Source organism: Aquarana catesbeiana, linkage group LG04 (genome assembly GCF_042186555.1).
Source record: "Aquarana catesbeiana isolate 2022-GZ linkage group LG04, ASM4218655v1, whole genome shotgun sequence".
NCBI classification, from domain to species: domain Eukaryota; kingdom Metazoa; phylum Chordata; class Amphibia; order Anura; family Ranidae; genus Aquarana; species Aquarana catesbeiana.
Window position 1 is genome coordinate 2,373,225 of NC_133327.1, and position 27,229 is coordinate 2,400,453.

Sequence of the window (27,229 nt, forward strand, 5' to 3'; positions counted from 1 at the left end):
CCAAGACATTCTGGACACTTTCATGCTCCCAACTTTGTGGGAACAGTTTGGGGTTGGCCCCTTCCTGTTCCAACATGACTGCCCCACCAGTGCACAAGGCAAGGTCCATAAAGACATGGATGAGCGAGTTTGTGCAGTGCCAAGTTCCTCCGCCCCAAACTCGCTCATCCATGTCTTTATGGATCTTGCTTTGTGCACTGGTGCGCAGTCATGGTGGAGCAGGAATGGGCCATCCCCAAACTGTTCCCACAAAGTTGGGAGCCTGAAAGTGTCCAAAATGTCTTGGTATGCTGACACCTTAAGAGTTCCCTTCACTGGAACTAAGGGGCCAAGCCCAACCCCTGAAAAAAACCCCACACCATAATCCCCCCTCCACCAAATGATTTGGATCAGTGCACAAAGCAAGGTCCATAAAGACATGTATGAGCGAGTTTGGGGTGGAGGAACTTGACTGGCCTGCACAGAGTCTTGACCTCAACTTCATAGAACACCTTTGGGATGAATTAGAGTGGAGACTGTGAGCCAGGCCTTCGCACCCAACATCAGTGCCTGACCTCACAAATGCTCTTCTGGAGGAATGGTCAAACATTCCCATAGACACATTCCTAAACCTTGTGGACAGCCTTCCCAGAAGAGTTGAAGTTGTTATAGCTGCAAAGGGAGGGCCAACTCAATATTAAACCCTACGGACTAAGACTGGGATGCCATTAAAGTTCATGTGCTTGTAAAGGCAGGTGTCCTTCTACATTTGGTAATATAGTGTATACGATGTTGGGTGAGTCAACTCTCCAGCATGTGTTGCACATGGAATTATCAGTTATGGGTGGAGTGCCCCTTCAATTCTGGTCAATTGGGAACTCTGTCTTCACAATTCAGCACTGAAAAATGAGGAAGTGGGACATCTGTGAGGACTGTCCACCATCAGTATTAATCCGGGATATTCCGTGCACTGTGAATCTTCTTTCCATCTCTGCTGACCGAGGCCCACAATATTGTTATAAAGTGAGACAATGTAATTGCTGCACAAGATGTTTTAGAATTTTCACGTTATTAAAATGACTTGTTCATGTCAGTCTGCAGCCGCTATGATCATTTAATACTGCGGAAGACAAGACTTCCCAGAATCCTCCCCCCCCCCCCCCCTGCTTCTGTTCTGTTCTGTCCCTGGAGTCCTGGCTCTGTCAGAAGAATGCACAGAGCTTGACGTCACATTACAGCAAGCCTGTTGCAGGAAGTATTATATTATGCCTTGTACCAGGAGTTTCACCCAAGAAACTGTCCACAGCAGGTCTGAGGGCCTGACCATGTGATTATAGGCTAGACCAGCCATTCTCAACCAGGGTTCCTCCAGAGGTTCCTCCAGAGGCTGATGAACCACCTATTTGATGACGCCTACAGAGTTCAAGGTTCAGTACCACTTAGCGAAGCCAGCAGCATGACACCAAATATCTTTTTAGCTGTCTTTAAGGGTGGCATTCGGAATACCACTTTAAGGGGGACATTCTTCCTGTTGACCACTAATATAAGGAGCATTGTTCCTATTGAGCCCTGATGATTTAGTTTTAGTAAAGGTTCCTCGAGACATGAAAATTATTTTTGGGGTTCCTCTAAGGTTAAAAGGCTGAGAAAGCCTGGGCTAGACAGAGCCAGCTAGCACAAGTACATTGGGCTGGCCCGTCTCTGTATTTACAGGGTAGAAGCAGGTGAGACCTGCAATAACATTTTGCTAAAAGTCTTACCGTGTATGGAAGTGATCTGGGAGGGTGGGGTTGCTTTTCACTTTAAAAGGGGTCTCTGCTGGATAAAGACAACTTGTCTTTTCATGCTGTTTTATTTCTCTGTCCAGGAAGGGGGGGCAGGAATTCCCCAGCAGGTGGCGTCATTGTTACGGTCATTTACTATACATTTAGCCAGTTTCAGATTGTTCACAGCAGTTTGTCTACCTTTCAGTATTTTGTAGAGGATGGGTGTACAGCAGCAATTGAAAAAGTTGATTGTGTGATTTTATTTATCCAGGATTGGGAAGAGGGGAAGGAAGAGTGGTGGGGACAGGGGAAGGAAGAGTGATGGGGACAGGGGAAGGAAGAGTGGTAGGGACAGGGGAAGGAAGAGTGTTGGGGACAGAGGAAGGAAGAGTGGTGGGGACAGGGGAAGGAAGAGTGTTGGGGACAGGGGAAGGAAGAGTGGTAGGGACAGGGGAAGGAAGAGTGGTAGGGACAGGGGAAGGAAGAGTGTTGGGGACAGGGAAAGGAAGAGTGTTGGGGACAGGGGAAGGAAGAGTGGTAGGGACAGGGGAAGGAAGAGTGGTAGGGACAGGGGAAGGAAGAGTGGTAGGGACAGGGGAAGGAAGAGTGGTAGGGACAGGGGAAGGAAGAGTGGTAGGGACAGGGGAAGGAAGAGTGGTAGGGACAGGGGAAGGAAGAGTGATGGGGACAGGGGAAGGAAGAGTGGTAGGGACAGGGGAAGGAAGAGTGGTAGGGACAGGGGAAGGAAGAGTGGTAGGGACAGGGGAAGGAAGAGTGATGGGGACAGGGGAAGGAAGAGTGGACACGGGAAGGAAGAGTGATGGGGACAGGGGAAGGAAGAGTGGTGGGGACAGGGGAAGGAAGAGGGGCAGGGGAAGGAAAAGGGGACAGGGGAAGGAAGAGGGGACAGGGGAAGAAAGAGTGGTGGGGACAGGGGAAGAAAGAGTGGTGGGGACAGGGGAAGAAAGAGTGGTGGGGACAGGGGAAGAAAGAGTGGTGGGGACAGGGGAAGGAAGAGTGGTGGGGACAGGGGAAGGAAGAGTGGTGGGGACAGGGGAAGGAAGAGTGGTGGGGACAGGGGAAGGAAGAGTGGTGGGGACAGGGGAAGGAAGAGTGGTAGGGACAGGGGAAGGAAGAGTGGTAGGGACAGGGGAAGGAAGAGTGATGTGGACAGGGGAAGGAAGAATCATGGGGACAGGGGAAGGAAGAATCATGGGGACAGGGGAAGGAAGAATCATGGGGACAGGGGAAGGAAGAGAGGACAGGGGAAGGAAGAGGGGTGGGGACAGGGGACGAACAGAGGTGGTAAGAGGGGACAGGGGAAGGAAGAGGGGTGGGGACAGGGGAAGGAAGAGGGGTGGGGACAGGGGAAGGAAGAGGGGTGGGGACAGGGGAAGGAAGAGGGGTGGGGACAGGGAACGGAAGAGTGATGAGGACAGGGGAAGGAAGAGTGATGGGGACAGGGGAAAGAAGAGAGGACAGGGGAAGGAAGAGGGGACAGGGGACGGAAGAGTGGTGGGGACAGGGGAAGGAAGAGAGGACAGGGGAAGGAAGAGGGGACAGGGGAAGGAACAGTCATGGGGACAGGGGAAGGAACAGTGGTGGGGACAGGGGAAGGAAGAGGGGACAGGGGAAGGAAGAGGGGACAGGGGAAGGAAGAATCGTGGGGACAGGGGAAGGAAGAGTGGTGAGGACAGGGGAAGTAAGAGTGGTGGGGACAGGGGAAGGGAGAGTGGTGGGGACAGGGGAAGGGAGAGTGGTGGGGACAGGGGAAGGGAGAGTGGTGGGGACAGGGGAAGGGAGAGTGGTGGGGACAGGGGAAGGGAGAGTGGTGGGGACAGGGGAAGGGAGAGTGGTGGGGACAGGGGAAGGGAGAGTGGTGGGGACAGGGGAAGAAAGAGTGGTGGGGACAGGGGAAGGAAGAGTGGTGGGGACAGGGGAAGGAAGAGTGGTGGGGACAGGGGAAGAAAGAGTGGTGGGGACAGGGGAAGAAAGAGTGGTGGGGACAGGGGAAGGAAGAGTGGTGGGGACAGGGGAAGGAAGAGTGGTGGGGACAGGGGAAGGAAGAGTGGTGGGGACAGGGGAAGGAAGAGTGGTGGGGACAGGGGAAGGAAGAGTGGTGGGGACAGGGGAAGGAAGAGTGGTGGGGACAGGGGAAGGAAGAGTGGTGGGGACAGGGGAAGGAAGAGTGGTGGGGACAGGGGAAGGAAGAGTGGTGGGGACAGGGGAAGGAAGAGTGGTGGGGACAGGGGAAGGAAGAGTGATGTGGACAGGGGAAGGAAGAGTGGTAGAGACAGGGGAAGGAAGAATCATGGGGACAGGGGAAGGAAGAATCATGGGGACAGGGGAAGGAAGAATCATGGGGACAGGGGAAGGAAGAATCATGGGGACAGGGGAAGGAAGAGAGGAGAGGGGAAGGAAGAGGGGTGGGGACAGGGGACGGAACAGAGGTGGTAAGAGGGGACAGGGGAAGGAAGAGGGGTGGGGACAGGGGAAGGAAGAGGGGTGGGGACAGGGAACGGAAGAGTGATGAGGACAGGGGAAGGAAGAGTGATGGGGACAGGGGAAAGAAGAGAGGACAGGGGAAGGAAGAGGGGACAGGGGACGGAAGAGTGGTGGGGACAGGGGAAGGAAGAGAGGACAGGGGAAGGAAGAGGGGACAGTGGAAGGAACAGTCATGGGGACAGTGGAAGGAACAGTCATGGGGACAGGGGAAGGAACAGTCATGGGGACAGGGGAAGGAAGAGTCGTGGGGACAGGGGAAGGAAGAGGGGACAGGGGAAGGAAGAGGGGACAGGGGAAGGAAGAGGGGACAGGGGAAGGAAGAATCGTGGGGACAGGGGAAGGAAGAGTGGTGAGGACAGGGGAAGGAAGAGTGGTGGGGACAGGGGAAGGAAGAGTGGTGGGGACAGGGGAAGGAAGAGTGGTGGGGACAGGGGAAGGAAGAGGGGACAGGGGAAGGAAGAATCGTGGGGACAGGGGAAGGAAGAGTGGTGAGGACAGGGGAAGGAAGAGTGGTGGGGACAGGGGAAGGAAGAGTGGTGGGGACAGGGGAAGGGAGAGTGGTGGGGACAGGGGAAGGGAGAGTGGTGGGGACAGGGGAAGGGAGAGTGGTGGGGACAGGGGAAGGGAGAGTGGTGGGGACAGGGGAAGGGAGAGTGGTGGGGACAGGGGAAGGGAGAGTGGTGGGGACAGGGGAAGGGAGAGTGGTGGGGACAGGGGAAGGGAGAGTGGTGGGGACAGGGGAAGGAAGAGTGGTGGGGACAGGGGAAGGAAGAGTGGTGGGGACAGGGGAAGGAAGAGTGGTGGGGACAGGGGAAGGAAGAGTGGTGGGGACAGGGGAAGGAAGAGTGGTGGGGACAGGGGAAGGAAGAGTGGTGGGGACAGGGGAAGGAAGAGTGGTGGGGACAGGGGAAGGAAGAGTGGTGGGGACAGGGGAAGGAAGAGTGGTGGGGACAGGGGAAGGAAGAATCGTGGGGACAGGGGAAGGAAGAATCGTGGGGACAGGGGAAGGAAGAATCGTGGGGACAGGGGAAGGAAGAGTGGTGGGGACAGGGGAAGGAAGAGAGGACAGGGGAAGGAAGAGGGGTGGGGACAGGGGACGGAACAGAGGTGGTAAGAGGGGACAGGGGAAGGAAGAGGGGTGGGGACAGGGGAAGGAAGAGGGGTGGGGACAGGGAACGGAAGAGTGATGAGGACAGGGGAAGGAAGAGTGATGGGGACAGGGGAAGGAAGAGTGGTGGGGACAGAGGAAAGAAGAGAGGACAGGGGAAGGAAGAGGGGACAGGGGACGGAAGAGTGGTGGGGACAGGGGAAGGAAGAGAGGACAGGGGAAGGAAGAGGGGACAGGGGAAGGAACAGTCATGGGGACAGGGGAAGGAACAGTCGTGGGGACAGGGGAAGGAACAGTCGTGGGGACAGGGGAAGGAAGAGTGGTGGGGACAGGGGAAGGAAGAGGGGAGAGGGGAAGGAAGAGGGGACAAGGGAAGGAAGAATCGTGGGGACAGGGGAAGGAAGAGTGGTGGGGACAGGGGAAGGAAGAGGGGTGGGGACAGGGGAAGGAAGAGGGGTGGGGACAGGGGAAGGAAGAGGGGTGGGGACAGGGGAAGGGAGAGTGGTGGGGACAGGGGAAGGAAGAGTGGTGGGGACAGGGGAAGGAAGAGTGGTGGGGACAGGGGAAGGAAGAGTGGTGGGGACAGGGGAAGGAAGAGTGGTGGGGACAGGGGAAGGAAGAGTGGTGGGGACAGGGGAAGGAAGAGTGATGGGGACAGGGGAAGGAAGAGTGATGGGGACAGGGGAAGGAAGAGTGGTGGGGACAGGGGAAGGAAGAGTGGTGGGGACAGGGGAAGGAAGAGTGGTGGGGACAGGGGAAGGAAGAGTGGTGGGGACAGGGGAAGGAAGAGTGTTGGGGACAGGGGAAGGAAGAGTGTTGGGGACAGGGGAAGGAAGAGTGTTGGGGACAGGGGAAGGAAGAGTGTTGGGGACAGGGGAAGGAAGAGTGTTGGGGACAGGGGAAGGAAGAGTGTTGGGGACAGGGGAAGGAAGAGTGTTGGGGACAGGGGAAGGAAGAGTGTTGGGGACAGGGGAAGGAAGAGTGTTGGGGACAGGGGAAGGAAGAGTGTTGGGGACAGGGGAAGGAAGAGTGTTGGGGACAGGGGAAGGAAGAGTGTTGGGGACAGGGGAAGGAAGAGTGTTGGGGACAGGGGAAGGAAGAGTGGTAGGGACAGGGGAAGGAAGAGTGGTAGGGACAGGGGAAGGAAGAGTGGTAGGGACAGGGGAAGGAAGAGTGGTAGGGACAGGGGAAGGAAGAGTGGTAGGGACAGGGGAAGGAAGAGAGGACAGGGGAAGGAAGAGGGGTGGGGACAGGGGACGGAACAGAGGTGGTAAGAGGGGACAGGGGAAGGAAGAGGGGTGGGGACAGGGGAAGGAAGAGGAGTGGGGACAGGGAACGGAAGAGTGATGAGGACAGGGGAAGGAAGAGTGATGGGGACAGGGGAAGGAAGAGTGGTGGGGACAGAGGAAAGAAGAGAGGACAGGGGAAGGAAGAGGGGACAGGGGACGGAAGAGTGGTGGGGACAGGGGAAGGAAGAGAGGACAGGGGAAGGAAGAGGGGACAGGGGAAGGAACAGTCGTGGGGACAGGGGAAGGAACAGTCGTGGGGACAGGGGAAGGAACAGTCGTGGGGACAGGGGAAGGAACAGTCGTGGGGACAGGGGAAGGAACAGTCGTGGGGACAGGGGAAGGAAGAGTGGTGGGGACAGGGGAAGGAAGAGGGGAGAGGGGAAGGAAGAGGGGACAGGGGAAGGAAGAATCGTGGGGACAGGGGAAGGAAGAGTGGTGGGGACAGGGGAAGGAAGAGGGGTGGGGACAGGGGAAGGAAGAGTGGTGGGGACAGGGGAAGGAAGAGTGGTGGGGACAGGGGAAGGAAGAGTGGTGGGGACAGGGGAAGGAAGAGTGGTGGGGACAGGGGAAGGAAGAGTGGTGGGGACAGGGGAAGGAAGAGTGATGGGGACAGGGGAAGGAAGAGTGATGGGGACAGGGGAAGGAAGAGTGATGGGGACAGGGGAAGGAAGAGTGATGGGGACAGGGGAAGGAAGAGTGATGGGGACAGGGGAAGGAAGAGTGGTGGGGACAGGGGAAGGAAGAGTGGTGGGGACAGGGGAAGGAAGAGTGGTGGGGACAGGGGAAGGAAGAGTGGTGGGGACAGGGGAAGGAAGAGTGGTGGGGACAGGGGAAGGAAGAGTGGTGGGGACAGGGGAAGGAAGAGTGGTGGGGACAGGGGAAGGAAGAGTGGTGGGGACAGGGGAAGGAAGAGTGGTGGGGACAGGGGAAGGAAGAGTGGTGGGGACAGGGGAAGGAAGAGTGGTGGGGACAGGGGAAGGAAGAGTGGTGGGGACAGGGGAAGGAAGAGTGGTGGGGACAGGGGAAGGAAGAGTGGTGGGGACAGGGGAAGGAAGAGTGGTGGGGACAGGGGAAGGAAGAGTGGTGGGGACAGGGGAAGGAAGAGTGGTAGGGACAGGGGAAGGAAGAGTGGTAGGGACAGGGGAAGGAAGAGTGGTAGGGACAGGGGAAGGAAGAGTGGTAGGGACAGGGGAAGGAAGAGTGGTAGGGACAGGGGAAGGAAGAGTGGTAGGGACAGGGGAAGGAAGAGTGGTAGGGACAGGGGAAGGAAGAGTGGTAGGGACAGGGGAAGGAAGAGTGGTAGGGACAGGGGAAGGAAGAGTGATGTGGACAGGGGAAGGAAGAATCATGGGGACAGGGGAAGGAAGAATCATGGGGACAGGGGAAGGAAGAGAGGACAGGGGAAGGAAGAGGGGTGGGGACAGGGGACGGAACAGAGGTGGTAAGAGGGGACAGGGGAAGGAAGAGGGGTGGGGACAGGGGAAGGAAGAGGGGTGGGGACAGGGAACGGAAGAGTGATGGGGACAGGGGAAAGAAGAGAGGACAGGGGAAGGAAGAGGGGACAGGGGACGGAAGAGTGGTGGGGACAGGGGAAGGAAGAGAGGACAGGGGAAGGAAGAGGGGACAGTGGAAGGAACAGTCATGGGGACAGGGGAAGGAACAGTCATGGGGACAGGGGAAGGAAGAGTCGTGGGGACAGGGGAAGGAAGAGGGGACAGGGGAAGGAAGAGGGGATAGGGGAAGGAAGAGGGGACAGGGGAAGGAAGAGGGGACAGGGGAAGGAAGAATCGTGGGGACAGGGGAAGGAAGAGTGGTGAGGACAGGGGAAGGAAGAGTGGTGGGGACAGGGGAAGGGAGAGTGGTGGGGACAGGGGAAGGGAGAGTGGTGGGGACAGGGGAAGGGAGAGTGGTGGGGACAGGGGAAGGGAGAGTGGTGGGGACAGGGGAAGGGAGAGTGGTGTGGACAGGGGAAGGGAGAGTGGTGTGGACAGGGGAAGGGAGAGTGGTGGGGACAGGGGAAGGGAGAGTGGTGTGGACAGGGGAAGGGAGAGTGGTGTGGACAGGGGAAGGGAGAGTGGTGGGGACAGGGGAAGGGAGAGTGGTGGGGACAGGGGAAGGGAGAGTGGTGGGGACAGGGGAAGGGAGAGTGGTGGGGACAGGGGAAGGGAGAGTGGTGTGGACAGGGGAAGGGAGAGTGGTGTGGACAGGGGAAGGGAGAGTGGTGGGGACAGGGGAAGGAAGAGTGGTGGGGACAGGGGAAGGAAGAGTGGTGGGGACAGGGGAAGGAAGAGTGGTGGGGACAGGGGAAGGAAGAGTGGTGGGGACAGGGGAAGGAAGAGTGGTGGGGACAGGGGAAGGAAGAGTGGTGGGGACAGGGGAAGGAAGAGTGGTGGGGACAGGGGAAGGAAGAGTGGTGGGGACAGGGGAAGGAAGAGTGGTGGGGACAGGGGAAGGAAGAGTGGTGGGGACAGGGGAAGGAAGAGTGGTGGGGACAGGGGAAGGAAGAGTGGTGGGGACAGGGGAAGGAAGAATCGTGGGGACAGGGGAAGGAAGAATCGTGGGGACAGGGGAAGGAAGAGTGGTGGGGACAGGGGAAGGAAGAGAGGACAGGGGAAGGAAGAGGGGTGGGGACAGGGGACGGAACAGAGGTGGTAAGAGGGGACAGGGGAAGGAAGAGGGGTGGGGACAGGGAACGGAAGAGTGATGAGGACAGGGGAAGGAAGAGTGATGAGGACAGGGGAAGGAAGAGTGGTGGGGACAGGGGAAAGAAGAGAGGACAGGGGAAGGAAGAGGGGACAGGGGACGGAAGAGTGGTGGGGACAGGGGAAGGAAGAGAGGACAGGGGAAGGAAGAGGGGACAGGGGAAGGAACAGTCATGGGGACAGGGGAAGGAACAGTCATGGGGACAGGGGAAGGAACAGTCGTGGGGACGGGAAGGAAGAGTGGTGGGGACAGGGGAAGGAAGAGGGGACAGGGGAAGGAAGAATCGTGGGGACAGGGGAAGGAAGAGGGGACAGGGGAAGGAAGAGTGGTGGGGACAGGGGAAGGAAGAGTGGTGGGGACAGGGGAAGGAAGAGTGGTGGGGACAGGGGAAGGGAGAGTGGTGGGGACAGGGGAAGGGAGAGTGGTGGGGACAGGGGAAGGAAGAGTGGTGGGGACAGGGGAAGGAAGAGTGGTGGGGACAGGGGAAGGAAGAGTGGTGGGGACAGGGGAAGGAAGAGTGGTGGGGACAGGGAAAGGAAGAGTGGTGGGGACAGGGGACGGAACAGAGGTGGTAAGAAGGGACAGGGGAAGGAAGAGGGGTGGGGACAGGGGACGGAAGAGGGGTGGGGACAGGGGACGGAAGAGTAGTGAGGACAGGGGAAGAAAGAGTGGTGGGGACAGGGGGCGGAACAGAGGTGGGTGGTAAGAGGGGAAAGAAGAGGGGACAGGGCAAAGAAGAGGGGGCAGGGTAAGGAAGAGGGGGCAGGGGAAGGAAGAGGGGTGGGGACAGGGGAAGGAAGAGGGGTGGGGACAGGGGAAGGAAGAGTGGTGGGGACAGGGAAAGGAAGAGTGGTGGGGACAGGGGACGGAACAGAGGTGGTAAGAAGGGACAGGGGAAGGAAGAGGGGTGGGGACAGGGGACGGAAGAGGGGTGGGGACAGGGGACGGAAGAGTAGTGAGGACAAGGGAAGAAAGAGTGGTGGGGACAGGGGGCGGAACAGAGGTGGGTGGTAAGAGGGGAAAGAAGAGGGGACAGGGCAAAGAAGAGGGGGCAGGGTAAGGAAGAGGGGGCAGGGGAAGGAAGAGGGGTGGGGACAGGGGAAGGAAGAGGGGTGGGGACAGGGGAAGGAAGAGTGATGAGGACAGGGGAAGGAAGAGTGATGAGGACAGGGGAAGGAAGAGTGATGAGGACAGGGGAAGGAAGAGTGATGAGGACAGGGGAAGGAAGAGTGATGAGGACAGGGGAAGGAAGAGTGATGAGGACAGGGGAAGGAAGAGTGATGAGGACAGGGGAAGGAAGAGTGGTGGGGACAGGGGACGGAACAGAGGTGGTAAGAAGGGACAGGGGAAGGAAGAGGGGTGGGGACAGGGGAAGGAAGAGGGGTGGGGACAGGGGACGGAAGAGGGGTGGGGACAGGGGACGGAAGAGGGGTGGGGACAGGGGACGGAAGAGGGGTGGGGACAGGGGACGGAAGAGGGGTGGGGACAGGGGACGGAAGAGTGGTGGGGACAGGGGACGGAACAGAGGTGGTAAGAAGGGACAGGGGAAGGAAGAGGGATGGGGACAGGGGAAGGAAGAGGGGTGGGGACAGGGGACGGAACAGAGGTGGTAAGAAGGGACAGGGGAAGGAAGAGGGGTGGGGACAGGGGAAGGAAGAGGGGTGGGGACAGGGGACGGAAGAGGGGTGGGGACAGGGGAAGGAAGAGGGGTGGGGACAGGGGACGGAAGAGGGGTGGGGACAGGGGACGGAAGAGTGATGAGGACAGGGGAAGGAAGAGTGGTGGGGACAGGGGAAGGAAGAGTGGTGGGGACAGGGGAAGGAAGAGAGGACAGGGGAAGGAAGAGGGGACAGGGGAAGGAACAGTCATGGGGACAGGGGAAGGAACAGTGGTGGGGACAGGGGAAGGAAGAGGGGACAGGGGAAGGAAGAGGGGACAGGGGAAGGAAGAATCGTGGGGACAGGGGAAGGAAGAGTGGTGAGGACAGGGGAAGTAAGAGTGGTGGGGACAGGGGAAGGGAGAGTGGTGGGGACAGGGGAAGGGAGAGTGGTGGGGACAGGGGAAGGGAGAGTGGTGGGGACAGGGGAAGGGAGAGTGGTGGGGACAGGGGAAGGGAGAGTGGTGGGGACAGGGGAAGGGAGAGTGGTGGGGACAGGGGAAGGGAGAGTGGTGGGGACAGGGGAAGGGAGAGTGGTGGGGACAGGGGAAGAAAGAGTGGTGGGGACAGGGGAAGAAAGAGTGGTGGGGACAGGGGAAGAAAGAGTGGTGGGGACAGGGGAAGGAAGAGTGGTGGGGACAGGGGAAGGAAGAGTGGTGGGGACAGGGGAAGGAAGAGTGGTGGGGACAGGGGAAGGAAGAGTGGTGGGGACAGGGGAAGGAAGAGTGGTGGGGACAGGGGAAGGAAGAGTGGTGGGGACAGGGGAAGGAAGAGTGGTGGGGACAGGGGAAGGAAGAGTGATGTGGACAGGGGAAGGAAGAGTGGTAGGGACAGGGGAAGGAAGAATCATGGGGACAGGGGAAGGAAGAATCATGGGGACAGGGGAAGGAAGAATCATGGGGACAGGGGAAGGAAGAATCATGGGGACAGGGGAAGGAAGAGAGGAGAGGGGAAGGAAGAGTGGTGGGGACAGGGGAAAGAAGAGAGGACAGGGGAAAGAAGAGAGGACAGGGGAAGGAAGAGGGGACAGGGGAAGGAACAGTCATGGGGACAGGGGAAGGAAGAATCGTGAGGACAGGGGAAGGAAGAGGGGTGGGGACAGGGAGAGGAAGAGTAGTGGGGACAGGGGACGGAACAGAGGTGTTAAGAAGGGACAGGGGAAGGAAGAGGGGTGAGGACAGGGGAAGGAAGAGTGATGGGGACAGGGGAAGGAAGAGTGGTGGGGACAGGGGAAAGAAGAGAGGACAGGGGAAGGAAGAGGGGACAGGGGAAGGAAGAATCGTGGGGACAGGGGAAGGAAGAATCGTGGGGACAGGGGAAGGAAGAATCATGGGGACGGGGGAAGGCAGAGTGGTGGGGACGGGGGAAGGCAGAGTGGTGGGGACGGGGGAAGGCAGAGTGGTGGGGACGGGGGAAGGCAGAGTGGTGGGGACGGGGGAAGGAAGAGTGGTGGGGACAGGGGAAGGAAGAGTGGTGGGGACAGGGGAAGGAAGAGGGGATAGGGGAAGGAAGAGGGGATAGGGGAAGGAAGAGGGGATAGGGGAAGGAAGAGGGGATAGGGGAAGGAAGAGGGGACAGGGGAAGGAAGAATCGTGGGGACGGGGGAAGGAAGAATCGTGGGGACGGGGGAAGGCAGAGGGGTGGGGACGGGGGAAGGCAGAGGGGTGGGGACGGGGGAAGGCAGAGGGGTGGGGACGGGGGAAGGCAGAGGGGTGGGGACGGGGGAAGGCAGAGTGGTGGGGACAGGGGAAGGAAGAGTGATGGGGACAGGGGAAGGAAGAGTAGTGAGGACAGGGGACGGAACAGAGGTGGTAAGAGGGGAAAGAAGAGGGGACAGGGAAAGGAAGAGGGGTGGGGACAGGGGAAGGAAGAGTGGTGGGGACAGGGGAAGGAAGAGTGGTGGGGACAGGGGAAGGAAGAGTGGTGGGGACAGGAGAAGAAAGAGTGGTGGGGACAGGGGAAGGAAGAGTGGTGGGGACAGGGGACGGAACAGAGGTGGTAAGAGGGGAAAGAAGAGGGGACAGGGGAAGGAAGAGGGGTGGGGACAGGGGAAGGAAGAGGGGTGGGGACAGGGGAAGGAAGAGAGGTGGGGACAGGGGAAGGAAGAGGGGTGGGGACAGGGGAAGGAAGAGGGGTGGGGACAGGGGAAGGAAGAGGGGTGGGGACAGGGGAAGGAAGAGTGGTGGGGACAGGGGAAGGAAGAGTGGTGGGGACAGGGGAAGGAAGAGTGGTGGGGACAGGGGAAGGAAGAGTGGTGGGGACAGGGGAAGGAAGAGTGGTGGGGACAGGGGATGGAACAGAGGTGGTAAGAGGGGAAAGAAGAGGGGACAGGGGAAGGAAGAGGGGTGGGGACAGGGGAAGAAAGAGTGGTGGGGACAGGGGACGGAACAGAGGTGGTAAGAGGGGAAAGAAGAGGGGACAGGGGAAGGAAGAGGGGTGGGGACAGGGGAAGGAAGAGTGATGAGGACAGGGGAAGGAAGAGTGGTGGGGACAGGTGAAGGAAGAGGGGATAGGGGAAGGAAGAGGGGTGGGGACAGGGGACAGAACAGAGGTGGTAAGAGGGGAAAGAAGAGGGGACAGGGGAAGGAAGAGGGGTGGGGACAGGGGAATAAAGAGTGGTGGGGACAGGGGACGGAACAGAGGTGGTAAGAGGGGAAAGAAGAGGGGTGGGGACAGGGGAAGGAAGAGTGGTGGGGACAGGGGACGGAACAGAGGTGGTAAGAGGGGAAAGAAGAGGGGACAGGGGAAGGAAGAGGGGTGGGGACAGGGGAAGGAAGAGTGATGGGGACAGGGGTAGGAAGAGTGGTGGGGACAGGGGAAGGAAGAGTGGTGGGGACAGGGGAAGGAAGAGGGGATAGGGGAAGGAAGAGGGGTGGGGACAGGGGACGGAACAGAGGTGGTAAGAGGGGAAAGAAGAGGGGACAGGGGAAGGAAGAGGGGTGGGGACAGGGGAAGAAAGAGTGGTGGGGACAGGGGACGGAACAGAGGTGGTAAGAGGGGAAAGAAGAGGGGACAGGGGAAGGAAGAGGGGTGGGGACAGGGGAAGGAAGAGTGGTGGGGACAGGGGAAGGAAGAGTGGTGGGGATAGGGGAAGGAAGAGTGGTGGGGACAGGGGAAGGAAGAGGGGATAGGGGAAGGAAGAGGGGACAGGGGAAGGAGAGTGTTGGGAATAGGGAAAGGACAGTGTCGGGGACAGTGATTGTCAGGGACAGGGGAAGGAGATTGATGGGGACAGGGGAAGGACAGTGTCGGGGACAGTGAATGTGAGGGACAGGGGAAGGAGATTGATGGCGACAGGGGAAGGAGATTGATGGGGACAGGGGAAGGACAGTGTCGGGGACAGTGAATGTCAGGGACAGGGGAAGGAGAGTGTCCGGGATTAGGATAATGAAAGGATAGTTATCAGTTTTAGGGGTAGGGGAGGGAGTCACCACGATGGAGACTCATCCTCTCCATCGGTCCTGTGTCCATTGTCACTAGGACTGAAAGTGAGAAGTGATCAAAATGTCAGGGACAGGGGAGGGACACTGTTAGGGACTGGGAGTGTTGGGGGACAAGGGAAAGGGAGTGAAGAGGGGATAGTGTTGGGGGGGGGACAGGGGCTAGGAGAGTGTCGGTGGGGGTGGGAACAGGGTATAGGAGAGTGTCGGGGGGGGGGGTAGGAGAGTGTCAGGGGGGGTAGGAGAAAGAGGATAGGAGAGTGTGGAGGGGGACAAGGGATAGGAGAGTGTCGGGGGGGGGTAAGAGACACGGGATAGGAGAGTGTGGGGGGGGGACAGGGGATAGGAGAGTGTCGAGGGGGAGGTAGGAGACAGGGGATAGGAGAGTGTGGGGGGGGGGACAGGGGATAGGAGAGTGTCGGGGGGGCAGGGTATAGGAGAGTGTCGGGGGGTAGGAGACAGGGGATAGGAGAGTGCCGGGGAGGGGGGGACAGGGGATAGGAGAGTGTGGGGGGGGACAAGGGATAGGAGAGTGTCGGGGAGGGGGGGACAGGGGATAGGAGAGTGTCGGGGAGGGGGAGACAGGGGATAGGAGAGTGTGGGGGGGACAAGGGATAGGAGAGTGTCGGGGAGGGGGGGACAGGGGATAGGAGAGTGTGGGGGGGGACAAGAGATAGGAGAGTGTCGGGGAGGGGGAGACAGGGGATAGGAGAGTGTGGGGGGGACAAGGGATAGGAGAGTGTTGGGGGGGAGGGTAGGAGACAGGGGATAGGAGAGTGTCAGGGGGGGTAGGAGAGTGTCGGGGGGGGGTAGGAGACGGGACAGGAGAATGTGGGGGGGGGGGGGACAGGGGATAGGAGAGTGTCGGGTCGGGGGAGAGTCAGGGGATAGGAGAGTGTGGGGGGGGACAGGGGATAGGAGAGTGTCGGGGGGGGCGGACAGGGGATAGGAGAGTGTCGGGGGGGGGGGGTCAGGGGATAGGAGAGTGTCGGGTCGGGGGAGAGTCAGGGGATAGGAGAGTGTCGGGGGGGGGGGAGAGTCAGGGGATAGGAGAGTGTCGGGGGGGGGGAGAGTCAGGGGATAGGAGAGTGTCGGGGGGGGGACAGGGGATAGGAGAGTGTCGGGGGGGGGGGAGTCAGGGGATAGGAGAGTGTCGGGGGGGGGGACAGGGGATAGGAGAGTGTCGGGGGGGGGGGGAGTCAGGGGATAGGAGAGTGTCGGGGGGGGGACAGGGGATAGGAGAGTGTCGGGGGGGGGGTCAGTGGATAGTAGATTGTCGGGGGGGGGGACAGGGGATAGGAGAGTGTCGGGGGGGGGGTCAGGGGATAGGAGAGTGTCGGGGGGGGGGTAGAAGAGTGTCTGGGATTAGTAGAGTGGGATAGGGGAAGGATAGTTATCAGTTTTAGGGGTAGGGGAGGGAGTCCTCACAGTGGAGATTCATCCTCTCCATCGGTCCTGTGTCCATTGTCACTAGGACTGAAGGTGAGAAATGATGGAAATGTTTGGGTGACTTCCCCTCAGTTTGTAGAGATTTCCTATTTATCTCTGGGACAGAAAGTGAAGGGAAGTCTCTCCCATACAACGCACACAGCAAAATGTAAGCTGACATGGATTACAAAGCAGAACTAAAGTCCAATACTCAGCAATGCTCCAGTCATGAGACCTCTGTGAGCTTCTTTACCAGCACCAATATCTTCTGCCAGCTTTGGGGTCTTGGGGGTCTTTTTGACTGGTGCGGGATGATGTAACGTGTGCTTTTGCCAGAATTGTCCACTGAGCTTCATATGTGCTTATTTTAGATGAGGATTTTGAAGAGAGAGATTGGAATTTTTGGGTGATCTGTGTTGATGGGTAACACACAGAGAGAGATGGGGAATCTTTGTGTGACCGTGTCTCCTTACAATGGCCCAATCCAAGTAGGCAGCTCCTAAATGGAGCACAAGTGCATTTCTGACATGTCAATAAAAAGCAACAGGATTTTTTTTTTTTTTTTCATGGAAACTCGACTTTCTATCATTAAAAAGAAAGTCCTTGAGCTCCATTCCAATGACATTGCCTAGGCTGAGATGATGTTATCAGTCTGCTCCTCTCCCCCAGTGATCAAGTAATGGGCTGATCTGTGTCAGACATTTGTGAACATGGCCAAGAACTGCACAGGCACCAGGATTTACATGATTGTGTCATCTCTGAGCCGTCATCTCATCCAGGAGATAGATGGTGACCCTGGATGATGCCTGGATAAATATGGCACCATCCTCCTGGAGGGTAAAGCAAAGTAAGGCATTGTCAGGGGGAATACTGTGATCCCAGGAAGCATTACGCTGTGTTACAGTGCCTTGAAAAAGTATTCATACCCCTTGACATTTTCCACATTGTGTTATGTTACAACCAAAAACATAAATGTATTTTATTGGGATTTTATGTGATAGACCAACACAAAGTGGCACATAATTGTGAAGTGGAAGGAAAATGATAAATGGTTTTCAACATTTTTTTAAAAATAAATATGTAATAATAATATAATAATAAGTGTGGGGTACATTTGTATTCAGCCCCCCGGAGTCAATACTTTGTTTAACCTCCTTTACCTGCAATTACAGCTGCAAGTCTTTTTGGGGATGTCTCTACCAGCTTTGCACATCTAGAGAGGGACTTTTTTGCCCATTCTTCTTTACAAAATAGCTCAAGCTCTATCAGATTGGATGGAGAGCGTCTGTGAACAGCAATTTTCAAGTCTTGCCACAGATTCTCAATTGGATTTAGGTCTGGACTGTGACTGGGCCATTCTAACACATGAATATGCTTTGATCTAAACCATTCCATTGTAGCTCTTGCTGTATGTTTAGGGTCGTTATCCTGCTGGATGGTGAACCTCCGCCCCAGTCTCAAGTCTTTTGCAGACTCTAACAGGTTTTCTTCTAAGATTGCCCTGTATTTGGCTCCATCCATCTTCCCATCAACTCTGACCAGCTTCCCTGTCCCTGCTGAAGAAAAGCATCCCCACAACATGATGCTGCCACCACCATGTTTCACGGTGGGGATGGTGTGTTCAGGGTGATGTGCAGTGTTAGTTTTCCGACACACATAGCGTTTTGCTTTTAGGCCAAAAAGTTCAATTTTGGTCTCATCTGACCAGAAGATCTTCTTCCACATGTTTGCTGTGTCCCCCACATGGCTTCTCGCAAACTGCAATTAGGACTTCTTATGGCTTTCTACCAACAATGACTTTCTTCTTGTCACTCTTCTATAAAGGCCAGATTTGTGGAGTGCACGACTAATACCGTGTACACACGATCGGAAATTCGGCCAGCAAAAGACCGATAAGAAATTTTGGTCTGAAAATGCGACCGTGTGTATGCTCCTTCGGACTTTTGCTGGCCAGCAAAAGATTGAGAGCATGTTTTTAATTTTTCGTTCGGAAAAAGTTCCTATGCGAAAATGCGATAGTCTGTAGCAATTCCGACGCGCAAAATTCCTACCCATGCTTGGAAACAATTCGACGCATGCTCGGAAGCATTGAACTTTATCTTCACGGCTGGTCGTAGTGTTTGTACGTCACCGCGTTCCTGACAGTCGAAAGTTCAGCGAACTTTTGTGTGACCGTGTGTATGCAAGGCAAGCTTGAGCGGAATCCAGTCAGAAAAGCCATCATATCTTTTTCCGACCAAAATCCCGACCAAAAAGCCTAATAGTTGTCCTGTGGACAGATTCTCCCACCTGAGCTGTGGATCTCTGCAGCTCCTCCAGAGTTACCATGGACCTCTTGGCTGCCTCTCTGATTAATGCTCTCCTTGCCCGGCCTGTCAGTTTAGGTGGACGGCCATGTCTTGGTAGGTTTTCAGTTGTGCCATTCTCTTTACATTTTCGGATGATGGATTGAACAGAGCTCCATGAGATGTTCAAAGCTTGGGATATTTTTTTATAACCTAACCCTGCTTTAAACTTCTCCACAACTTTATCCCTGACCTGCTGGTGTGTTCCCTGGCCTTCATGATGCTGTTTGTCCATTAAGGTTCTCTAACAAACCTCCTGAGGGCTTCACAGAACAGCTCTATTTATACTGAGATTAAATTACACACAGGTGGACTCTATTTACTATCTAGGTGACATCTGACGGCAATTGGTTCCTCTAGATTTTAGTTAGGGGTATCAGAGTAAAGGGGATTGAATACAAATACACGCCACACTTTTCACAGATTTTTTTGTAAAACATTTTGAAAACCATTTATCATTTTCCTTCCACTTCACAATTATGTGTCACTTTGTGTTGGTCTATCATATAAAATCCCAATAAAATACATTTACGGTTGTAACATGACAAAATGTGGACTACTGAATATGAACACTTTTTCAAGGCACTGTATATGCAGTTAATATGAAAAAGAATATCTGATGGTGGATCACAAAATAGCCCAAAAGATCTCCAGGTAGTCATTTATAACGAGTTTTCCGATTAATGTCTATTATTCCTCTCTGTGGTTACTAAGATGTTTTGCATCTTTCGGGGTAATACTTTTAGTTTGATTAATATTATTGTCTCCCAATGTTCTTCTGACAAGGATTTGCTGGAGGCTCGGAGCTCACACCGTCTTGTAGCATAAAACACAGACTCCCCAGGCATGAACAATGGCGTGCCGTCGTTACCACCAGAGCAATCCCATTATTAGATAAGACAGGGTAAAATGGGCAAATTCCCAAGTGTAAAGCGTGATGCAGATCCGGTGACCTCAGCGGTGACACTAGAAATGATATGTGTGAATTGGCTGCCTAAGTCATGAGTGCAGGCTACGCAAACACTGGGCAATGTGCTTTTTATTTTAAAGGTTGTTGCCTTTGTTTTTACGCTGAAGGTTAAAGTGATACTAAAGGGAAAAAACAAACATATATATACTTGCCTGCTCTATGCAATGCTTTTGCACAGAGCAGTTCTGATCCTCCTCTTCTCGAGTCGTTGCCATTGCTCCTGGCTCCCCCCCAGCTAAGTGCACCCATAGCGAGCGGCTTGTGGGCACTCTTGTGTGCTCAGTCCTGAGCCCCTGCTCTTGTGCACATACCCTGTTTCCCCGAAAATAAGACCTAGCGTGATTGTCGGTGATGGCTGCAATATAAGCCCTACCCCCCAAATAAGCCTTGTAGGTCTTATTTTCAGGGTAGGGCTTATTTTCGGGGAAACAAGGTAGGGCTTATATTGCAGCCATCACCGACAATCACGCTAGGTCTTATTTTCGGGGGAAATAGGGTAGCTGGATTGAGATTGGGCTCAGGTAAGTATTAAGAGAAGCTGGGGAGGGAGGGTGGGGGGAGCTGTACACAGAAGTTTTTTTTTAACTCATCATCATAGGCAAGACCAAAGAGCTGTCAAAGGACATGAGGGACACAATTGTAGACCTGCAAAAGGCTGGAATGGGCTACAAGACCATCAGCAAGAAGCTTGGTGAGAAGGAGACAACTGTTGGAGCGATTATTTGCAAATGGAAGAAATACAAAGTAACCATCAATCGCCCTCGAGCTGAAGCTCCATGCGAGATTTCGCCTCATGGGGTAAGGTTGATCTTGAGAAAAGTGAGGCATCAGCCCAGAACTACACGGGAGGAACTTGTGAATCATCTCAAGGCAGTTGGGACCACAGTCACCAAACAAACCATTGGTAACACAATATGCCACCATGGATTTAAATCCTGCACAGCCTGCAAGGTCCCCCTCCTCAAGAAGACACATGTACAGGCCCATCTGAGGTTTGGCAATGAACATCTAAATGATTCAGAGAAGGATTAGGAGAAAGTGCTTTGGTCAGATGAGACCAAATTTTTGCTCTTTGGCATTAACTTGACTCGCCGTGTTTTGGAGGAACAAAAATCCTGACTATGACCCTCAGAACACCATCCCTACAGTCAAACACAGAGGTGGAAACATGTTGCTTTGTTGCTGTTTCTCTGCTAAAGGTACAGGCCGACTTTGCCGCATTGAGGGGCCAAAAGACTAGGCCATGTATTGTAAAATCTTGGATGAGAACCTTCTTCTCTCAGCCAGAACACTGAAGATGGGCCGTGGATGGGTCTTCCAGCATGACAATGACCCAAAACATACCGCCAAGGCAACAAAGGTGTGGCCCAAGAAGAAGCACATTGAGGTCATGGAGTGGCCTAGCCAGTCTCCAGACCCTAATCCTATAGAAAATTGTAGCAAGGTCTCTGTGGTCTGGTCCAGTCTAATGAGAACTTTCCCAGCCAGAGACAGCTGAAATCCTTCAATATGTAGTGGGTTGTGAGACATAGTGGGCGCAAAGATGGTGAAAGTCATTGGGCGCCAGACTAGGGTTGCCACACCATCCCTTTAATCCAGGACACACATTAATTACAAAGGTTCTGTGGCTGATTAAGGTGGTAATAAAACTCAGTGCCTTATCTGCATTAAATCAGCCTCAGAACCTGTGTAATTAATATGTGTCCTGGATTAAAGGGATGATGTGGCAACCCTACGCCAGACACTTCTTGGATGTAAAAGAGGTTTTATTTCTTTTAACAGTCCCTTTTGTATTTTGGGGGGAAAGAGGGTTAGGGCCAGGACACCCTTAAGTAAGTGTAGATTCAATTGTCAGACTCCGAAACTTCAACAGGAGGACAGCCGTATAGGGAAAGGCCCCAACAAGGCGTCACATCTGCACATGCAGGATTGCTGTCTCCTATGGTAACAGTCTTTAACAGTTCCTAACACAAATCGTAACAGTCCTCTCAGCTTCACTTCAACTTTTACTTGTAGTTCTTCAGCCTCTTGAGCTCCTGGTCTCTCACTGGACCCTCTGATTCACTGAATCTGCATCCCTGGAGCTCCTCAAAGTGGCGGTATCTCCCTCAAGCATCACCAACGCTTCCCTGCCGGGTCCCTAGCTTGGCACTCCAGATACTTCTCAAGCTTCACCCCTGCTAACCTTGGGTTGCCCTTCTCATATCTAATACCACCAAGTACCAGCCACCTAGTGGTAGAAGAGCAAAGTGCAACAAGGCCAAACTTTGATAGAGATCCATTGATTTCTCCCTATTAACCAGGATAACTACTCCTGGCAAGTAAATTTGTGAGGAGCTCCCTGCCTAAACTCCAAGGTGCTACAACATTTATGGAGGGAGCTGGAACTTTGAGTTGCTAAGCGACAGCCAAGAAACCTTAAGGATTTAGAGAAGATCTGTAAAGAAGAGAGGACCAAAATCCCTCCTAAGATGTGTGCAAACCTGGTCACCAACTACAAGAAACGTCTTACCTCTGTGCTTGCCAACAAGGGTTTCTCCATCAAGTACTAAGTCAGGTTTTGCTTGGGGATCAAATACTTATGTTGCTCACTGATCTGCAACTCAATTTATAACATTTGTATCATATGTACTTTTCTGGATTTTTGGTTGATATTCTGTCTCAGTGGCGGCTGGTGCTCAAAATTTTTTGGGGGGGTGCAAACAAACTGAAAAATTCTGAAAAAAAGCCATCAATTGCAGCCTCACTGTGCCCATCAAACACAGCCACTGTCCCCATCAATTGCAGCCACTGTGCCATCAAGCGCAGCCACTGTGCCATCAAGCGCAGCCACTGTGCCCATCAAATGCCGTCACTGTGCCCATCAAGCGCAGCCACTGTGCCATAAAACGCAGCCACTGTGCCCATCGAATGCTGCCACTGTGCCATCAAACGCAGCCACTGTGCCCATCAAACGCAGCCACTGTGCCCATCAAATGCTGTCACTGTGCCCATCGAATGCTGCCACTGTGCCATCAATTGCAGCCACTGTGCCCTTCAAATGCTGCCACTGTGCCATCGAATGCCGCCACTGTGACTCCTCCCTGCCCGCTCGCCATCTGCCCGGCCCTTACCCTGTCTTGATGGGGCAGCAGGTGATGACGGCGAGCAGTGTCCTCCATGCCTCTCCTCCCGTCCTCTCCTCCTGATAGGCGTCCAATCACAGCGCCTGCCGTTTCAGCCAATCAGGTGGTAGGTAACAGACCCGAGCACCTGACTGGCAGGGAGGCGGTTCAGTGTTAGGAAAGCGAATATTCATTCACTTTCCTAACACCGGGTGGACTGCGAGCCTTGGCGGTCATAGTTCACCTATTTTGAAGCCTATTAGAGCCTATGGCTCTAATAAGGTGCTTCAAAAACACCCCCCCGTGCCGATGTAATTTAGGCGCCTGGCGTCTGAAAAGGGGGTGGCAGCGGCGGCCATGGAAAGATTCATGCAATGCATAAATCTATCCATTGGTCATAGAGGGGGGTGGCTGGAGAGAGTGGGGCGGCGCCTGTGTGCCCTTATGGATGCACTGTCACTGGTCTCTATCATTTAACCACTTCAGCCCCGGAAGATTTGGCTGCTCAATGACCAGGCCATTTTTTGCGATACGGCACTGCGTCGCTTTAACTGACAATTGCGCGGTCGTGCAATGCTGTACCCAAACAAAATTAACGTCATTTTTTTCCCACAAATAGAGCTTTCTTTTGGTGGTATTTGATCGCCTCTGCGGTTTTTATTTTTTGCGCTATAAACAAAAGAAGAGCAACAATTTTGAAAAGAAAAAACACTATCTTTTACTTTTTGCTATAATAAATATCCCACATTTTTTTTTTTTTTTTAAATCATTTTTTCTCAGTTTAGGCCGATATGTATTCTTCTACATATTTTTGTTAAAAAAAAAAAAAAATCGCAATAAGCGTATATTGATTGGTTTGCGCAAGAGTTATAGCTTCTACAAAAAAAACAGGGATAGATTTAAGGCATTTTTATTATAATTCTTTTTTTTTACCAGTAATGGCGGCGAGCTGCGATTTTTATCGGGACTGCTATATTGTGGCGGACAAATTGGACACATTTTTGGGACCATTGACAATTATACAGTGATCGGTGCTAGAAAAATGCACTGATTTCTGTATAAATGTCACTGGCAGGGAAGGGGTTAACTCTAGGAGGCGATCAAGGGGTTTACTGTGTTCCCTAGTGTGTGTTCTAACTGTAGTGGGGATGGGACTGTCTAGGACAGCCATTTTCAACCAGGGTTTCTCCAGAGGTTGCTAGGGGTTCCTTGAGCTGTGGCTGATGAACCACCTTTTTGATGATGCCTACAGGGATCAAGGTTCAGCATCACTTAGCAAAGCCAGCAGCATGACACCAAATATTTTTTTAGCTGTCTTTAAGGGTGGCATTCTGAGCACCACTTTAAGTGGGGACATTCTTCATATTGGCCACCAGTATAAGAGGCATTGTTCCTATTGACCCCTGATAAATTGGTTTTATTAAGGGTTCCCCATGACCTGAAAATTATTTTTTGGGGGTTCCTCTAGGGTTAAAAGGTTGAGAAAGGCTGGCCTAGGAGGAGAGAGAGATCGGTGTTCCTACTAGACTTGTGCACAACGGGAAATTTAGTTTAGTTTCGGTTCGCAAAATACATAATTTCATTCTGTTATAGTTGTTATGTTACGTTAATTCGTTTTCAGATAATCATTATTATTCGTAGAGTGTCGATATTCGTTATACTGAATCTTGAATCATGTCGAATTCATTCGTTATATCTGCTATAATTTCTTTCGTATTAGTTGAAATTCGATATTTATGTATGTATATATATTCGTGATAATGATTCGTAGTTTGGAAAGTCCTTTATTGAATCTATTAACACACACAATGACAATATCTCTTCTCCTCTGCTCAAATACAATACAACACCCTTCCCACTCAGTTCTCAGGAATGCACTTTGCCAGTAGTCCAACCTCCAGCACAAAATTAATCAGCTGATTGGACTATAAGATTTACTTTGAGTTGATCTTTTGTTTCATTAGATCTTTAACGAATTACCAAATCATGTCGAATTCATTCGTTATATTAGCTATAATTTCTTTCATATTATTTGAAATTCCATATTTATGTATGTATATATATTCGCGATAATAATACGTAGAATGGAAAGTCGTTTGTTTATTGAATCTATTAACACACACAATGACAATATCTCTTCTCCTCTGCTCAAATACAATACAACACCCTTCTCACTCAGTTCTCAGGAATGCACTTTGCCAGTAATCCAACCTCCAGCACAAGATTAATCAGCTGATTGGACTGTAAGATCTACTTTGAGTTGAGCTTTTGTTTCATTAGATCTTTAAAGAATTACCGAATCATGTCGAATTCATTCATTATATTCGCTATAATTTCTTTCGTATTATTTGAAATCCGATAATTATGCATGTATATATATTCGTAGAATGGAAAGTCGTTTGTTTATTGAAGCTATTAACACACACAATGACAATATCTCTTCTCCTCTGCTCAAATACAATACAACACCCTTCCCACTCAGTTCTCAGGAATGCACTTTGCCAGTAATCCAACCTCCAGCACAAAATTTATCAGCTGATTGGACTGTAAGATCTACTTTGCGTTGATCTTTTGTTTCATTAGATCTTTAACAAATCACCGAATCATGTCGAATTAATTCGTTATATTCGGTATAATTTCTTTCGTATTAGTTGAAATTCGTTATTTTTTTATTCAGACATTCGGATGCATCCGAATGTCCGAAAGATGCATAATTCGGCCGAATTTCGATTTGTTACGAAACTAGTTACACGTGTCTAGTTCCTATTTATTAGGAACACACAATCTGTCTCCTCTCCCCTGTAAGAACAGGGATTTGTGTGTTTACACACACAGATCCCGGTTCTCGTTCTGTTATGAGCGATCACGGGTGCGCGGTGGTCCTCGTGCCCTCTGGGCACACATTGCGGGCGCCCCTGGGGGCCAAAAGGAAAAGCGACGTAAGGTAAGGTCGATTTGCCCAGCCGAGCCAACCTGCCGCAGTCTGGTCCGGAAGTGGTTAAAGTACACCTATGATAAAAATGATGCACCCTTCGTTTCTTTGTAAGTGGGTAAACACACAAAAAATCATTATTCCCCCCCCACTGTGTAGAACAAGGACAGACAGAAAGGATTCTGGAAGGGTTGATCAGTATGGGGAGTCTGATTCTTGGAGAACACAAGCATTATGTGTGCTTGGCGGGGACGTACTCCACGTGTGATGTCTCAGGTGTTACACCAATCAGCCCCATAATTGTACAATTAAAGCCACTTACTGAGAGCCAGTTGTGCCGTCATCGGAGTTGTGATTTGTTTCCGTCTGTCACCCACAGGTAATTTTCTGTCTGTTCTGTTCCCTGCCAGCCGCCGCGCAGAGCCTGCCAGCTGGGCCGCTAGCTGGAGACGAGCGCTTAGAAGTATCGTCACATGTTCCGTGCGAGCCCCGCGTGCGGAAGGGTAACAAACAACCACCGCGTAACCTCCTCGCCGTCCTTTTATTAGTAATGCGCCAGTCTCTTTCTTGGCACTTTAAGGGCTTTTCGTATCATCGCCACAGAAAAGAATGATTGTGGTGAATTAGGAACGATCAGGATTCTGAGAATTCTTTCGTAATGAGTATTTGCAGTTTTAAAATACGGAGTGAGCGTAAATCGGCTGAATACATTCCAGGTGCACGGAAATAATAGCTGTTTGTTTTCCACCCTTAAAGCAGCCACAGTCTGATCAGAAAAGCCTCTCCCCAGAGAAGGATTGTTGCCCTCTGTGTGGAAGCAGAGGTCTCTCTGTGGAGGTCTAATACGACCCTGCAGAGAACAGCAGTGAGATATGAATATTATATAATCGAGCAAGTAAAAAAACCTCCAACTTATAATGTTTAAGAATTTAGTAATAGAATCTACTTAACCAGTTCAGTTGTGAAACCCTAAAGCCTCGTACACACGATCGGATTTTCCGCAGACAAAACCTCGGACTTTTGTCCGAAGGCGTGTGCCTGGATTTTGTCTTACATACAAACGGCAAGGAATTTTTCGGCCAACAAACACGAATGTAGTGACGTACTACGTTGTTCTTCAGCTCTTTAGCGCTACCCTTTAGGCTCCTTCTGCTAATTTCGTGTTAGTAGAAGTTTGTTGAGTGTTGATTCGCGCTTTTCATTTATCACTTTTTATTTTGCGCTTTTCATTTCGTGCTTTTCAGTTTGTTTCTGAACGGCCGTTCGTCAACCAGCCATGTTTCGGAATCGGAGGAGATAACGTGTTATTTATTATTGGCCTTGGAGTTATTGCTTTGACCCAAGTCCAGTCCAGGAACAGGAGGAGGAGATAACGTGTTATTTATTTTTGGCCTTGGAGTTATTGCTTTGACCCAAGTCCAGTCCAGGAAGAGGAGGAGGAGATAATGTGTTATTTATTTTTGGCCTTGGAGTTATTGCTTTGACCCAAGTCCAGTCTAGGAACAGGAGGAGGAGATAACGTGTTATTTATTTTTGGCCTTGGAGTTATTGCTTTGACCCAAGTCCAGTCCAGGAAGAGGAGGAGGAGATAATGTGTTATTTATTTTTGGCCTTGGAGTTATTGCTTTGACCCAAGTCCAGTCTAGGAACAGGAGGAGGAGATAACGTTTTATTTATTTTTGGCCTTGGAGTTATTGCTTTGACCCAAGTCCAGTCCAGGTACAGGAGGAGGAGATAATGTGTTATTTATTTTTGGCCTTGGAGTTATTGCTTTGACCCAAGTCCAGTCCAGGTACAGAAGGAGGAGATAACGTGTTATTTATTTTTGGCCTTGGAGTTATTGCTTTGACCCAAGTCCAGTCCAGGTACAGGAGGAGGAGATAACGTGCTATTTATTTTTGGCCTTGGAGTTATTGCTTTGACCCAAGTCCAGTCCAGGTACAGGAGGAGGAGATAACGTGTTATTTATTTTTGGCCTTGGAGTTATTGCTTTGACCCAAGTC

The 27,229-nt window shown here is 52.9% G+C and overlaps 1 long non-coding RNA gene across 1 annotated transcript in view; it reads right to left on the reverse strand.

Annotated features, from left to right (window-relative positions):
* The window catches only part of LOC141141319 (uncharacterized), a 69,230-nt gene extending 43,233 nt beyond the window's left edge, over positions 1-25,997 (reverse strand). The window contains exon 1 of the long non-coding RNA XR_012244043.1: positions 25,549-25,997. This is a non-coding gene — a long non-coding RNA (uncharacterized lncRNA). The remainder of the gene's footprint in view (positions 1-25,548) is intronic.
* Between the last annotated feature and the right edge of the window lie 1,232 nt (positions 25,998-27,229).